The sequence below is a fragment of the Electrophorus electricus genome, chromosome 19 (genome assembly GCF_041902795.1).
Source record: "Electrophorus electricus isolate QZ-2024a chromosome 19, ASM4190279v1, whole genome shotgun sequence".
Lineage (NCBI taxonomy): Eukaryota > Metazoa > Chordata > Actinopteri > Gymnotiformes > Gymnotidae > Electrophorus > Electrophorus electricus.
In genome coordinates this window covers 3,388,926-3,405,000 of record NC_137515.1, presented here as the reverse complement: position 1 = coordinate 3,405,000, position 16,075 = coordinate 3,388,926, and the positions used below count along the sequence as shown (strand labels likewise).

Below are 16,075 nucleotides of genomic sequence, written 5' to 3'. Positions count from 1 at the left end.
TGTGTATGGGCTAGGCTGGTCCATCGCGGTGTGCGCCGTTGGTGCGTTATCAGACCTGTCTGTCTGTCTGTCTGTCTGTGGCTTGGTTGCTCGTCGTCGAGTCAAAAGCACCACTGGGTGAAAAGTGAACAGTGCTTGTGGTCAGGGCCTGTGGTAGAGACTGTGCCGTGTGTGGGGGTGGAGTTTGGGCGTGTCTTGGTGTGTTCACGTTGTGGCTTAAAAAAGGGTTGTGATAATACGGTAGAGAAGCTTCTCTCTCTCTCTCTCTCTCTCTCTCTCTCTCTCTCTCTCTCTCTACCCCACGCTCCTCTGGCTGGTGTTCCATTGTCGCTTTTTCCCCGCACACAGCCATACAATCCAGTGCCCTGCGGTACTCTGTGTGTGCACGCATGTATGCCTCTGTGTGTGTGAAAGAGAGAAATTCTATAATAACTGTATCTCCCTTGCACTGTGGATGAACCCTGAATAGAATAGGCAGCATTAATAAAAAGCATCACAATACAGTCCTGAACAGTAACACTAGTGGGGAAACTCCGTCACGCGCGGGACAGTCGGTACCGGTTCTGTACAGGAAGCGGGTGTCTGTCCCTCATCTGGCCCGGTATTGCGTAACACCTCGTTAGCAATGCGGAGACCACACTCTTTTTCCATTTACTTCCCGTTGGTTCCCGAACGCGTGTTACCGTAGCGGCACGGTTGAAGTGCGGCTGTGCGGAGTCCAGATGGCCGGTTCTGGGATCGGGAACCGCCGTTCTACGTCCCGAAACGGCCTTGAAGGCACGGGCGACCCGTACGGCGCCAACTGGCTTGTTTGCGTGGAGCCGTTGCGTGCTATTGCGTCCGCCCACGGGACTCTGTCATTCCGAGATAGGCAGGCAGCGTTCTGGTTTTGACGCAGCGTTGTTGGTCAGTAGAATGCAAATGATCCGTTGGGGGCTAGCCCGGAAATTTCCCTCTAAAACAGCTCCTAAATTCAAACTCTCACACACGCACCCACACCTACACGCTGTGTGCCAGACTCAAGAATAGCAGCTTTTATTTTGGTCTGTAATGAAGTGAGGAGAGCATTTCCGCTTCAGGATATGCTGGTGGTCTTTTCCTCTTCCACACATCCCCCACTCCCTCTCTCTATTCCTCTCTCCCTCTCAACCCCCCCCGAAAGCACTGGAATGACCTCTAGTCTGGGCCGGGAATGTGTTTGCGTTGTGGGGGAAACTAAACCAGGCCACCTGGAGCCAGAGCGAACCGGGCCGGCCCCCGGTTCTGTTCCTGAGGACTGCACTTTCACCTTGTGAACACAGACCTCTCTGCTAATGAGTCAGCTTTGTTTATGATGAAAGTTGCACGCTAGACCTGACCCTGTGGGGGGCGGCTACTCTCCGTCCTGTAGCGGGTGGTTTATGGTAGAGTGAAGCTGAAAGTTATTCCCCCCATTTGAGTTAGGTGACCACAGAAGCTGAAAAAGACGCTTTGTCCTTTCTTATCCTCTCTCTCTCTCTCTCTCTCTCTCTCTCTCTCTCTCTCTCTCTCTTTTCTGAGAGTGAGGTCCTCACACAAAAGACTGCAGCACACCATCTCGCTGGCATTTACAGGACTAAAATGGGGACGATTGTGTTGGAAATTGAGCTTTCCAAAGCCATCAGTCCTGCTGCCCTGCACATTGTGCTCTAACGCGGTGTCTCTCCTCTCCCTGATGTTCACACAGGAGGGCTGTGTGTGTGTGTGTGTGTGTGTGTGTGTGTGTGTTGGGCAGTGGGATTCATTGTTCTGGACAGAACATTCCCTCTTTCTCTAACTCTGTTTTACTCTCTGTGTTTCTCTCTGACTCTCTCTCGCTCACTCATACGCTCTCTCTCTCTGTTTCTCTGTTTTCTCTCTGCATCTTCAGTATGGTGGAGTATGTTTGCACACTCACATTCATCCTCACTGTTTCGCACACTCACATTATTCCACACTGATCCATACACACCCCACCACCCCCTGTAACCCCACTTTGGTCCGATCCATACACACCCCACCACCCCCTGTAACCCCACTTTGGTCCGATCCATACACACCCCCACCCCCTGTAACCCCACTTCGGTCTGATCCATACACCCCACCACCCCTTGTAACCCCACTTTGGTCCGATCCATACACCCCACCACCCCCTGTAACCCCACTTTGGTCCGATCCATACACCCCACCACCCCCTGTAACCCCACTTTGGTCTGATCCATACACCCCACCACCCCTTGTAACCCCACTTTGGTCCGATCCATACACCCCACCACCCCCTGTAACCCCACTTTGGTCTGATCCATACAACCCCCCCTCCCTCCAACTACACTCTGACTCCTCCACCCCGCACACGAGTGGTGAACATTTTAATCTGAGCAGGAAGTGTTAGCTTGTTCTCAGGAAAATCCCTGTCAGACCTGCGCTCGTCCAAGCACCGCCATGTTACACGCCATGGAAACCATTATTTTCCCATCAGACATGCCTGGAGGGTGTGTGGGTGTGTGTGTGCGCACAAATGAGTGCGTGTGCGTGTGCGTGTGAGTGCGTGTGCGTGTGCGTGCGTGCGTGCGTGTGCGTGCGTGCGTGTGCGTGCGTGCGTGTGTGCGTGTGTGTGTGAGAGAACAGAAGTAGGCGTAACAGAGAGGCTTTCTGCAGGACTTCAGCTCCCACAATCCCCCTCCCCTCCTCTGTCTGCCAGCGGCGGCGTATAGAGGCGTGTTCACTGTGGGAGATGTAGTTCTGCTCTGGTACAGTGAGTGAGTCGGAGAATCACCTTCCAGGCCCCACCCTCCTTGTTCTGATGCCCCCCGCCCCACCCCCGTCTTATTTCCGTTAATGAAACGGCAGAGGGGTACGATGATGAAACGCTGAGAAACGTAACAGGAACACGGGGTGGGGGGTGTTGGTTGGCATCCAGATGGCATCCACTCTGCCAAGTTAACAAAGAGTGTGTCTGATTACAGGTTAAATTCGCTGGTTTGTTTTTTTTCACCCTCTTTTTTTTTTTTTTTTTTTTTTGAAATGATGCAAGAATGAGAAACTTAGGCTGTGATTGGACGCAGTGAGACCGGGAAGGATGAATGAAAATTTGCCACGGTGAGAGTGACTCAGGACTGAAAAGGGGGAGGAGGGAAAAAAAAAGGTAGAGAAAGAGGGATGTTAATACAAAGAGATGGAAAGAAAAAAGGAGAGGGTGGGGGAGAGAGAGAGAGAGAGAGAGACAGAATGGCGTGAGCCATTCACAGGTATTGGGTTGAGCGAAAAATTCTTGGCCATGGACGCTCTAGGGGTGTGTGTGCGTGTGTGCGCGCACCATAAAGGACGAGTTTGTTTCTGGAAGAGGAACAGAAGGCTGTATTGTGTGTGTCTCTAATCTTCTTACCTGGATTGGCAGCCCAGGGAGCCAATTCAGTTCCCAGCCGGCACCGAGGAGTTCTGCTGGCAGAGAGAGAGTGAGAGAGAGAGAGAGAGAGAGAGAGAGAGAGAGAGAGAGAGAGAGAGAGAGAGAGAGAGAGTCTTGTACGCATATATATGTGCCTCTGTTTGGTTCCGATAAGTTTCTCTTACACTGTGGTTGTTTTGTGCCTTATTTTCTTGCCACATTAGTATCAGATGTAACGAGTTTGTCTGGACTGGCGTTAAAAGCCTTTATGCTAATTCAGTGCGCATATCAACGATCACACTTTGAAGCTGATTGGTGAGAACAATGCTGTGAGTCTCTCCAATCAGGTGGCGTGCTGGGTGTGTTGGTTAGCAGCCGTTTAGCAGGGGTAGCTAGCCACCTGGTAGGGCGATGCGACTGGGCTCGGGACGGGCAGGCTGGTTTACGGAGGGGGGCATCTGCACGTGGCTGGACAGAGATAGAGGGGGAGGGAAGTAGGGCAAAGAAACGGAGAGAAAAACAGGCAGGATATCACAATGATTTCTGCCAGTGGCACTGTTGGCTTTACCGGGGAGCCAAACAGTGCTGCCTAACACAGCAAACAATCTGAGCGTCTCTGACACGTCCCCTCGCTCCCTCCCTCTCTCAAACCGCCCGCCGGTACCGGCCACACCTGTGATCGCTGCTGTTGCTCCATCGCCCACCCCCCACCTACATTTTCTCCACTTTTTGCGAGTCCATTTGTATCTCTTCCGTTTGCATGAGGAAGGAAGGGATTTGAGTTCAAATGGAGGCGTGTTCCTGGTATTCCTGCTGGAAAGTCCAGCTTCCTCTCACGTGTCGGCCAGCAACCCGGCGCGGAACGAGACGGAAAGCAGCGCTTGAGCTTTTGTCCTTTCTCCGTTGTCCGAGTTAACCCGCAGCAGGAACGCCGTTAAGACCTTTCGAGCCGACTTAGTGGCCGTTATAATCGCAGGCCTGTGTGTGACGCGCGATAAACGTTGTGTGTCAGCAGTACAGGGCTGTGTGGTGTTGGCCCTGGGAGGGAATTGTGGGTAATTTCCCTAAGGCCTGCTTGCCTGCCTGCTTAACCACATCTCTGGGCGACGGGAATTATGGGAAGGGCGGATCTGGCCGCCGCCACGCACTACTTCCGCCTCCATCACCGTTAGCTGTGAAAACTCTCGCTGGTATTTCCTTTTTCACCACGGCGAACCCGATATCGGCGATTAGTGTGAATGTCATTTAAATGGCACACCTAATCATATGCTTCTCCTCCCCCTGCTCGCTCTCTCTCTCTCTCTCTCGCTCTCTCTCTCTCTCTCTGTCTACCTGAGGGCTTTTCTCCCTGGCCTCATCACAATAACAAAGGAAATGATGTGTTCACTCACTCTTAATCACTGCTCAGCTCATCAGCCAGCTGCCAGGGGAGAGTGGATGTGTGTGGGTGGATGTGGGTGGATGTGTGCGAGTGAGTGTGGGTGGTTGTATGTCCGCATGTTCTTAGCAGTGTGCCTAGTCCACACACACAGCCTATTTCCCTAACTACACCTAAATACTCCCACCCTGTCACTTGCTACACCTAACTACACCCACCTTGTTATGCCCTCCACCTAACTACACCCACCCTGGCATATGCTACTCCTAAGCCTGCCCAGCTCACCCACACACACACACACACACCTCAGAAGGAATTCTGTGTGGTGTGACGACATGTCTGCAGGAATTGAAAGTGTAAGGTGTGAAGAGAGAAAGAGTGAGGGAGGAAGGAGGGGGATGAGAGAGAGAGAGAGTGCACGTTTGAGAGAGTGCACGTTTGAGAGAGAGAGAGAGAGAGAGAGCACGTTTGAGAGGGAGAGAGAGAGAACATGTTTGAGAGAGAGAGAGAGAGAGAGTACATTTGAGAGTGTATGAGTATGTTTTAGAGTAGGAGTATGTTTTAGTGTATGTGAGTGTGTGTGTGTGTGTGTTTGTGTGTGTGTGAGAGAGAGAGAGAGTATGTTTTAGAGATGGAGGCACTCTGCCATTTTCTCATGTTAATCAGATAAAGAGTAGAAGTGCAGAGCCTTTAAAAACAGAATTTAGTCCTGCCTGCCCCCTCATCATGTCTGCACAAGCGTGAAGGACAAATCCTGTGTGTGTGTGTGTGTGTGTGTGTGTGAGTGAGAGAGAGATGGAATGGTGTCACTGCAACTCTCCAGGAAATGAAACCCCCTCTGGCCAGTCTCAATCAGATGGACTTAGGCAACCTTTGACCTTTTCATAAACCCACCCTCCAGCCCCTGTGTGGGCGGTCCTTATCTGCAGGTGGGTGGTCCTGGCCTGGTTGATGCCCACATTATCAGCTTTGTGTGCGCGCGAGAGAGAGTGAATGTTTCCGCGGCGGGTGTTTCCTAGGCTGTTGAATTGTGAGTGCGGACTGCTTGCACTGGTGGGTGTAGTCCTGACGTGGGTCTCCGCACCAACCTCCGTCGGTTTCGTTTGTTATTTGTTTTTGTGTGTGTTTTGTTTTGTCGCCGTCTGCCTTGGTGCCCACGCCTCAGCGTGTAGAGTGGTAATGGCGCCATCGCCAGCGTTACGGGTCAGCGCCTGCCAGGATGGCCCTCCCACTTCCTGCATTTGGTTTCTAGAGGCCTGTGCTGCATTGTGGGAGAAGACAGTTGTGTGTATTGGTGTATTGTCACAAGAAATGAGGTGTGCGCGCGCGCGTGTGTGTGTGTGTGTGTGTGTGTGTGTGTGTGTGTGTGTGTGTGTGTGTGCGCGCGCGCGTGTGTGTGAGAGAGAGAGAGAGAGAGACTATTGTCCATGCGCCAAACCTCAGTGTTTTGGGAGCAGACGGTAAACAGTGAGTTTGGACGGTGTGTTTAGTGCAGAGATGAGTCCACATTAAACACACACCGCTTCATAAATATCTAATGCACTGAACAGCATTAAGGGCTGTGCGGGGCTTCTTCAGTAGGGGTGTGTGTGTGTTTAGTGTGTTCCTGGTGGGTGTCTGTGTGTGTACGTGGGCACACACTGTACCCATCAAATCTCACCAACACATTCACCCGCCATTCACCCCTCACTCTCTCTCTCTCTCACTTTACGTTCAATTTAAATGAAATTCCTTTGCGTGACTGATCCACTATGATCCAGTCAAAACATTAAAGAACAGATTTTAAAGTTTAGCACTCAAGCCGTTAACAGATCCCTACAGTGGTGGAAATATTATTATTATTCATCGCCACCACCTTGCTGTTCTCTTTCTGTTGTCTCTCAGTGAAACTGGTATACTCCTCTCCTCCACAGGGAGAAGGTTAACTTCTTTCCGTGTTCTTTAGCGGGCAGCACTTAACGAGTTGTCCGAGCTTTTGTCCAACCAGGATTTCCTCTACTGCTCCGCGGAAGCTGATTAGATTCCTAAACGTTGACTGGGTGCTGGGAGGGAAGCTCCGGGTCCGAGGAAGCTCCCGGACGCTCCGGAGCGTGGCACGGGTCCTCCGAGCTCAGATTTCCCAGAGCTGGAGAGAGAGCGAGCCCAGGTCCGACCCGCCAGCGCCGTTATTCCACACATATAGCCGGGTCTCTTTGAGGACAGGGATGTGGCAGGTGAGACGGTGCTTGCGGGGGGAGTGACCGATCCTCCGGGTCCTGAGGTGTTCGTGAGTTCGTGACCGGTGGACATGTGACACTTGGATAGCAGGACTTGCGGGTCTCAGCAGTCCAAAAAAGCGTTTGTTGTGGAAATGGTTTTGATGAATAATAAAGAAGATAATAACTGCTGCTAGAGAGAGGACATCCCCCCCTTCCACACACACACACACACACACACACACACAGAAGGGCGTTCACTTGTGGGTAATGAGTGAGCAGGTTATGATTGCTGCATCTATTATTAAAGCTAGACTCCCCCCTCTCTCTATCTCTCGCTGTCTGTCTGTCTCTCTGTCTGTCTGTCTCTGTGGTTGTGTCTCAGACAGGGTTTTACAGTGGGCATGTTGGGATGTTTTTAGCTGTGCCTGTTTTAATAGGATCTCCATAACAGATGTTTTTGCTGATGCTGTGTGTGTGTGTGTGTGTGTGTGTCTGAGTCCTCTGGTCTGTAAAGTAGTGTGCTTAGCTGTGAATGAGGAAAAGGAAAGCCACGCTATTGGTTCATTAGTTACTCAGAGAGGAGAACTGTGTGTGTGTGTGTGTGTGTTGGGAGGGGGTTATCTTATCTTTCTTTCCTGCTCTTTTACTACGTTTATTTTTTAACCCCCATCACCCCTCCAAAACATACTGACTCTCTCTCTCTCTCTCTCTCTCTCTCTCTCCCTCCCTCTTTCAAATTCAAATTGCTTTATTGGCATAGATTGTAATTAACAACTGTGGCCAAAGCAATTAACAGAAATGGCATTAAAAGTGGAAAAACAAGACAGAATATATATATTAAACCTTCATATACACACCTGCTATAGACACACTCCCTCTCGCTCCCTGTCAGTGTCTGCTGGGCACGCAGTGACTCCTGTCGCCATGCCGACGGGGCCCTCTGCGCTATTGTCTTGCACTTGCTTAAAAGTTCCTCCAGTCGTCTGGGCTTTTTGTTGCCCCCATTATCACCAGTGTGCAGTGGTGGGCGGGCCCGATGGGCCGCCAGTCACTCACAGACCCTGCCCACCTCGTCCCGCCTTCATTCGCATGGTAATTTTGCCACAGTGTTAATTGAGTCCAGCCTGGTTCTTCATTCTGACTCTGTCTGTTATCCACTTGTCATTGGTTTCATTGTGCCAGACAGGATGTGTGTGTGTGTGTGTGTGTGTGTGTGTGTGTGTCCGTGTGCGCGTGCGTGCGTGCGTGTGTGTGTGTGTGTGTGTGTCTTGTACATAACAAACAGAAAATTATTGCAAAACTTGTGTTCCCTTGGGTCATTTGATTCCTTTCAAGGACATTCATGGTAGATCTCCCTCTCCGTCTGTCTCTCTCTCTCTCTCTCTCTCTCTCTCTCTCTCTCTCTCTCTCTCTGTGTGTTTCCCTGTCTCTCTCAGTCTGCTCTTCCCATCTATGCATCTGTTTCTCTCTCTCTCTTGGTCTCTCTCTACTGGAGATGCTGAGATCCATGCATCTTAATCCAGCTGCTGAAATTGATTCGCGATGCCTGGCTCTAATAGGAGGCCTGATTGCCTCCCTCCTGCAGTGTGGGGGAGGGAGGGGTGGACCTCAGCCAGACCTTCCCCATGTAAACGCTCGTGTGTGTCTGTGTGGGTGCGTGCATGTTTGTGCGTGTGTGCATGTGCGTGTTTGAGTGTGTGTGTGTTTGTGTGTGTCAAGCGTGTTTTCATCCCCTCCTTGTTGTGGTCTTTGCTGAGTTGTCTCCCTCAGTACCAGGCGTGATTTCCCAGGACTGTCTTGGGATCTCGGTCTCAGGGGACGTGTTAACGTGGATGGCTTGGTTCAGCTCGGGCACGCATACTCTACAGTTGTGTGTGTGTGTGTGTGTGTGTGTGTGTGTGTGTGTACCGCCAGGGCCATGTGTGTGTGTATACGTATGTATCTGTATGTTCGTTCATATCTCTGCTCAGGAGTTGTGGCTTCCTTTAGGGCTTTATAGAGAGATTTGCCAGTGTTCAGCTGAGCCTTTGGCTTCAGAGAGACACGCACACACACACACTGTCTCATACTCTCTCCTCTAGCCTGTGGGATCTACCTTCAAGTCCAGACTAACCACCAGTCCCATGACATTCACTCACACAGTAGACTGGATAAGGAACGGGAGGGGGGGGGGGGAGGCAGAGCCTCTCCTCTGCCTTAACCGGAGCACCTGTCTCAACTCCCCCACCTCTAACACTCTTCATCCATCTCTTCCTTGGATCTCTCCATCTTCATCCATTTCTTTATTTGACCTCCCCGTTCTCGGTCTCTGTTGCAGGGGCCGTCCTCTCTTGGCCACGCCCCCTGGCTCTCCCTGCTTCTCAGTGAAGTCTCTCTCCCGCACTTTGCCCCTCCCCCTCCCTGACAGATCCCAGGGGTAGTAGCTTGTCTGGAGAATTTTCTCTCTCTCTCTCTCCCTCCCTCCCTCTCTCTCTCTCTCTCCTCCCTCTCTCTCTCCCTCTCTCTCTCCCTCCCTCCCTCTCTCTCTCCCTCTCTCTCTCCCTCCCTCCCTCTCTCTCTCTCTCTCTCCCTCTCTCTCTCCCTCCCTCCCTCTCTCTCCCTCTCTCTCTCTCCCTCCCTCCCTCTCTCTCTCTCTCTCTCTCCCTCCCTCTCTCTCTCCCTCTCTCTCTCCCTCCCTCTCTCTCTTCCTCTCTCTCCCTCCCTCCCTCTCTCTCTCTCCCTCTCTCTCTCCCTCCCTCTCTCTCTCTCTCTCTCTCTCTCTTCCTCCTTCCCTCTCTCCCTCTCTCCGGTCTCAGCGGAGTCTCAATCTCCACCCCCACCCGGGTCCATCAAACTGCGGCCTTTCCAACTGTCACTTCTCTCTCTCTCTCTCTCTCTTCACAAATGCCATTTTTCTCTGTCGTCTTTTTTCTTCTTTCTCCTTCCACTTTCTCTTTTTGTTCTTTTGTTCCCCCTCTCCTGCCAGCCACGCCCCCACCTCTTCCCTCTCTCCACCTCTCCGTCCCCTCGTCCCTCATCTCTCCATCTCCCCTCCTGTGCAGCTGCCTGCGTCGCCGACGGTGACACGTCTCCTGTGGAAACCATGTGGAAGGCGTCGTGATGGTGGACACACACACACACACGTGTGCACACACAAGCAGCCTGTCTTTCTGTTCTTTTGTGTTCAGTCAGAATGCTAATGGCAGAGATATGATAGTGTGTCTAATTGATAAGAGGAGAGTGATGGCGTCAGTGATCAGCCGCTGTGTGATACCGAGCGTTCTGCCCCCCAATTCAATTATTTCTAATTACAATGGCGGTAATAAAAGAGAACAAATTGTGTAATGATGGCTGTTTCTCCAGCAACAGTGTAGTGGGGTTTCAGTTGTTGATGTGTCTGTGCTGTCTCTCTGACACACACACACACACACACACACACCATCAGTGTTGATTATTTTATTCCATGCACTTGTTTGTTTATGAACACTCCCTTTGTGTGTGTGACCCTTTCCTCATGCAGTTGTGTGTGTGTGTGAGTGTGAGTGGGTGGGTGTGTGTGTGTGTGTGTGTGTGTGTGTGTGTGTGTGTGAGGGAGGAGAGGCGTAATGCTTCTACCCTCCAGTATATCAGAGCTGCTCTTGCTGTACTTGTCTGCGTTGGGTGCTAGACTGCCCTGTGGGCGGGGCTAGGGGAGTAATGAATAGCCTGGGACTTATTTGCCATGTGTCTCATGCTCCTGACCACCGGGACACCATGTCACACCCACGCCAGCTGCGGACTCCGCCCACTGCTCCGGGTTATTAACTCATCTGTGCAGACAGCTAGCCTGCAGAGAGCAGACACACACACACACACACACACACACACACACACACACCCTTACCTAGGAAGCATGATCGCTTTCTTCCCTGAAATGTACATGTTTCTGTTTGCGTGTGTATTCGTTTCTGTGCGTTTCCCCTCTGACCTATGAACCCTCCGTAACCCCCATCCTCCACCACAGAGGTCTTCAGAGTCTGAATGCTGATGGCTTATTATGTAAAGGAGACATTTGGCAAGAGAACTGGCCACGTGTGTGTGTGTGTGTGTGTGTGTGTGTGTGTGTGTGTAAGAGAGAGAACGGTCTCACCTCAGTGGCAGCAGTCTGAGTGAATGGAGCAGCAGTGTGACATTGCGTTAATGTGTTTTTCCTTTAAACGCTGTTCTATTGAGTGCCAGAGGACTGGGTTAATGAGAACCCCCCCCTCCCTCTGACACTGTTGGGGAGAGAGAAAAGGGGACAGAGATGGAAAGAGTGGGATTACGTGGGAAGAGAGAACCTAATGGTGGTGATGAACAGCGTTGTTCTTCCCAGACCGGACCAGACGGACTCCGGACGCATCTCAGACCTCAAAGACGCCCGTGTCGTCCGAACCATTTCGGTGCTGGGTGGCCCCCGCCGCTCCTTAATAACAATCCAATTTGGGAAGGGCGGAAGCTGCACACACAGTTTGGCACATTTTTTTCCGCGCTTCCCAGCACTCTCCGGTTCCCGACATCCTCTGACGGCGGCAAGCGTTCCCCGCGTGGCAGTCAGCCTTAGACTGTTCGGGAATTGAGACTCCAGATCAACCTGTGCAAATAGGACGGAGCATTCCAAACGCTTCCAAAGCAATCCCACACAGGTGTGCGCGCGCGCGCCCTCTCTCTGAATGCTTTCTGTGGGGCAGATAAGCCCTGGCTGGGGTGCTGGGGGTGGGGAGGAGGAGAAAATGGCTTCTTCTTTCAGCCTTCAGATTTCATTTCGGTCCTTTTTATCTCCAGAGCACAATGGCAGCTGACGGCCTTATCGGAGCGGTCCTGAGGCCGCCGCGCTGGACACTCGCACTCTCTCTCTATCTTTCTCTCTCACACACACACACACACACACACACACACACACACACACACACACACGCACGCACGCGCGTGCACGCACAAAAGCCCATGGCATATATATTTCTGTCCGATGGAAGCGGGGGGCTGAGCGGCTGAAGACCTGGTCATTGTGTGCATGACATAGAGGGCTGGTCAGACAATGGTAAACCAGATCCATCACACACACACACACACACACACACACACACACACACACACACACACACACACACAGGATCATTCTCTGTCTCCCTCCCACACATTATCACTCCCACACACAGCCTATACATTCCCTTTGTATGTGTGGATCTCTCATACATAGCTCACACGTTCTGTTCTTTCTGTACTCAAGTCTAACGCGCGCACACACACTATCTCCCTTTGTGTGGCGTCTCCCGTAAGTAGCGTACGCATACCGTGCTCTTTCTGAACCCCAGCTCTCCTTAAATATGCACACGCGCACACACAGTGTAGAAGGCTGTTTGACTGGCTAACAGATGAGAAGCTGCCAGACATCTACTCCGTCACCCTCATCAGAAGCACTCATTAATTAGAGAGCACACTGATCAGACACATTCATCACCCCCCCACGTGTGTGTCTGTGTGTGTGTGTGTGTGTGTGTGTGTGTGTGTGTGTGTGTGTGGGTGTGTGTGTGTGTGTGTGAGGGAGAGAGCGAGAAACTGAGATTGACACCCACTCTTGGCCTTTCAAGTGAAGGGCTCTGGTCATATAGACCACACACACACACACAGACGCCCCAGTCGTAGTGCTGCACCAGTCCGGGCAGCATTTGCACAGCTGTGTGAATGGGTTCGAGCCCAGCCTGTGACAGGAGACCCCGCCCTACCAGGGTAACGCAGCGCTGCCTCCAGGTGGTAGGGGCAGAGGGAGGGGGCTTGTGGTGATGTATTTGTGGGGAACTCTAAAGTGATCTGAAGAGGGCAGAGAGACAGACAGACACTAATCCAGCTGTCTGTGTCTGCACTAATGGAGGTCTCTCTCTCTCACTCTCTCACTCTCACTCTCTCACTCACACACACACACGCAGTAATCACGCACTCAGTGCTTGCAAAATTGTCTTCATTGTTTCGGGCTGAAGCTGCTTTCACTCTGCCACTTTCAATCAGACTGAGTAGAAAGCCTGTCTCCTGTCGGCCGGGGGGCGGCGGGAGGCGATCGGGCCGGCGCGGAGAAGCTGCGTGCTGAGAGCACGAACCCAAATAAAATAAAACACGTTAAAAAAGACATTTAAGACGACAACAGCGACAGGCTGAGATGATGGGGGAAGAAAATGGAAAATTCTGCAAACATATTTGTATTCGGATTCGCAAAATGTCACCTTAACGCGATTTAGAGGCTGCTCGGGAAAGGAGTTCCCAGGTTCCTTAACCGGGGCGCAGGAGGAGGGAATCGCATTACTGCACTGTACGTGAGAAGCCAATATACGGTTTTATGAAATACCTTACACTGTCGATTTAATATCACAGTCATCTATAAATCACAATTTATATCAGTGTGTGTATCAGGACTGTTCTATCAGAGTTGCTGGAGCTGGGTGTGAAGGCGACTCTTTTTTTCTTGGCTTGGTGTTTTATAAGTCGGAGTGATGGATGGGGCACCGTGCAGGTTCAGACACACCCGGGAAGGGTGAGAGTCATGGCCCAGATGTTCATAAAGAAGCTTGCGCGCACACACATGCGCACACACACGCACACACACACGCACACACACACACACACACACACACACACACAGGAAAAAACTTTGTTGATGTTTGTTGATGCTGCTGATGAGATTTGAGTGACAACAACGCTGTGTGTCACGGGTTGAGTGACAACCCTGTGTGGTCTCCATGGCGACCAGTTGATGGTTGGGGGGGGGGGGGGTGTTTGAAAGTTTGCCAGTGAGAGCATTTCAGTTGATGATGAATCTGAGATGAACCTGAGAGGGCGAGAGCAGCAGGGTGGGAGGCCCATTATGGTGTGTGCACCTTACGTCGCCCCTGATCACAGTCCTGCTTGGGTCACCGTCTCTGTCCTGGCAGAACGGCATGCTGGGTAGTCCGTTACTGCCCTTGCTCCGCCTGGTGTGATGGGTGGTGGTGAGTCTCATGACCGTGCCAGCGAGTGTGAGCGAGAACGCAGGCTCACGTTCTTGCCTTTCTGTGATTACCTCTTAAGTCACGAGCTCAAAAGCAACAGTTTAGCTGCTTCGAGTGACAACTGTGCAGCGCTTGGGTGTGTAGACGCGTGTTTTGATCCGGAAAAGACCTGTGTGCATGTGCGTGCCTGCGTGTGCATGCACGTGCGTATGTGTGTGTTTAAAAGCAGTGTAACGGTAACGGAGCTTGTTGAAGGAGAGCGCAGTATCGGGAGGCTCAGTCAGTCGCAGAGAGTGTTTGTGTGTGTGTGTGTGTGTGTGTGTGTGTGTGTGTGTTAAAAGCAGTGTAATGGCTTGGTGCTTGGTGCTGTATTGGTGCTTGTTGAAGGAGAGAACAGTATCTGGAGGCTCGGTCAGACACAGAGAGAGTGAAGTTCTATGCTGCTTCTGGTCCATCAGTGGATTTCAGAGGCTCCAGCCAAACATCACCTACCCACCACCTACAGGCAGCCCCTCCCCATTAGAGAGTGCAGGGGGATCATGGCTGTTTGGATGTCCTGGTGCCTATCATTGTGTGTGTGTGTGTGTGTGTGTGTGTGTGTGTGTGTGTGTGGAGTGGTGGGGTGTGCTCACTCCTTGTACCTTTTAACAAGCTTTATGTTTTGAACTAAGCGTGTGTGTGTGTGTCATGATCTGGTTCATCTGCAGGGATTGTGCGCCTCTCTGACACACTGCGGTGGTTTCAAGAGTTTCAGGAATTTTCCCACACGCTCTACATCATAGCGAAATGACTGGCGCTGACCTTTCAAAGTCAGAGAAGCAGATGTCAAACAATCTCTCTCCTCTTTGTGGAGCGTAAAATGTTCTACACGATGTTTTATGCATCAGTCGATTTCCTAAACGCTACAGTCTTGTATCAGACTGATATTAATATTTTTGGACCTTTATCCCATACGATGCCCACAGTCCAGCTGAAAAGCTGAGACAGGTTGCAAACGCAGCCCTGGGGAGAGAGAGAGCGATGGAGGTGAATGACTGGCAGTCTCCGTAAATTATTAAAAAAATAAAGAAAAATAGTTCCTTGCCTTGGACACGAACCACGTCGTTGTGAGTCCTCAGGGTCCCCACAGCCGTAACGCAGTACCGACTTCATATCATGTTTACACGGTACAGTCGGTACCGTTTGTAAGGAACAATCAGGCGGTACTGTGAGAGTGCCAGTATCGCTGTGCCTTCTAACTTCACTTCATTTCACCATTTATCAGTCTGCGTCTAGACAGGCTGATGGCACATAATAAATGGCGGATTTTAAATGCGGGGAAAAGTGCTTAGAAAGGGCATAATACATTACGTGTGTGTGTGTTGGGGTGTGTGTGTGTGTGTTGGGGTGTGTATGTTCGAAGCCATTTAGACACATGGAAAATGCACATTCATGCAGACCTGTGGTGAGACCAGAAAACCACATAAACACACGCACACTTTCTCAGAATAATCGTAGGTGTGACAGGCTGTGTCCGGGGAAGACCACCCGTGGGACCCGCCAGAGCGGTGTCCATGGTGACAGGATGGTCTGATTGTTAGAGACGTGTGTGTGTGTGTGTTATTAAGCATGTACACAGCTGTATTTCATCTTTGCTAACCCCTGGTTCACAGGGAGTCATTCAGTTTCGGGGCTGAGACTTCTCTCTACTTGCTGCCCACCCCCCAGATGTTAAACTGGACCTCAGCTCAGAGTCCTCATCACCGTCTCCATCTGCCAGGAACTTGCAAAGAGCAGAAATTACACCTGATTGGCCAAAAAAAAAAAAAAAGCGAAAAACCCACCCAAACGATCCTGTGACCAGCTAGCGTGGGAGCGTAATCCACCTCGAGGACTGTGCTGAGGTCACCACCAGGGGGCGGTGCTCCCACTAGCTGCTTCTCTAACTCACCCGTTGCTTAGCTGTGATGTTTGAAGAGTGTGTGTGTGTGTGTGTGTGTGTGTGTGAGGCACTTATCTGGCCAGCATGCTCCCATCAGGTGGAGGTGAATAGGGAGGCTGAGCATGAGAATCGCAGGCCTCTGTTTGGAGCTCACAGTCCTGACATTTAAAGATGCCTGTCTGCTGACACTCTCTCTCTCTCTCTCTCTCTCTCTCCCAG

General features: G+C 51.4%; 1 protein-coding gene across 14 annotated transcripts in view; it reads left to right on the top strand.

Moving 5' to 3' along the window:
* The window catches only part of msi2a (musashi RNA-binding protein 2a), a 152,015-nt gene that overhangs the window by 80,298 nt on the left and 55,642 nt on the right, over nucleotides 1-16,075 (top strand). The gene's annotated exons all lie outside the window — the stretch shown is intronic.